Consider the following 635-nt stretch of genomic DNA (forward strand, 5'->3'; position numbering starts at 1 on the left):
AATAGAGGCAGAAGATTTATGAGTCTGAAAGCTCAAACCACTTCGATTGCAAGTGTTGGCAGTGTTCAGCCTGATAGACCAGAGTGTCCCCAATGTGGTCGACGTCTCCTAGGTCAATGTCGAGCAACTGAGACAGGTTGTTTTCGATGTGGTGCACCAGACCATTTTATTCGGGAGTGTCTCGAAATGATTAAAAGAGAAGCAATACTGAGTGTAAGATCAGGCAACACTCCTATCAGAGGTAGACCACTGAGAAATTCGAGAGCTGGGGTAAGTAATAGAGGTGCATCTAGAGATTCAGCAGTGAGGCCAGATGTTAGAGCACCTGCGAGGACCTATGCTATCCGTGCTCGCGAAGAGGCATCCTCTTTCAATGTGATTACGGGTACATTTTCTCTCTATGATACTAGAGTTATTGCTTTGATTGATCCGGGTTTGACCCATTCATATGTTTGCATGAAATTGATGCCTAGTATGAGTATGCCTATAGAATCTACAAAATTTGTTATTAAAGTATCGAATTCATTAGGCAAGCATGTATTAGTAGATAAAATACGTAGAAATTGCCCTTTGATGATTAAATGTCACTGTTTCCCAGCTGATCTCATGCTATTGCTATTTGATGAATTTAATGT

This window comes from Gossypium hirsutum, chromosome A01 (assembly GCF_007990345.1).
Source record: "Gossypium hirsutum isolate 1008001.06 chromosome A01, Gossypium_hirsutum_v2.1, whole genome shotgun sequence".
Taxonomy (NCBI): Eukaryota; Viridiplantae; Streptophyta; class Magnoliopsida; order Malvales; family Malvaceae; genus Gossypium; species Gossypium hirsutum.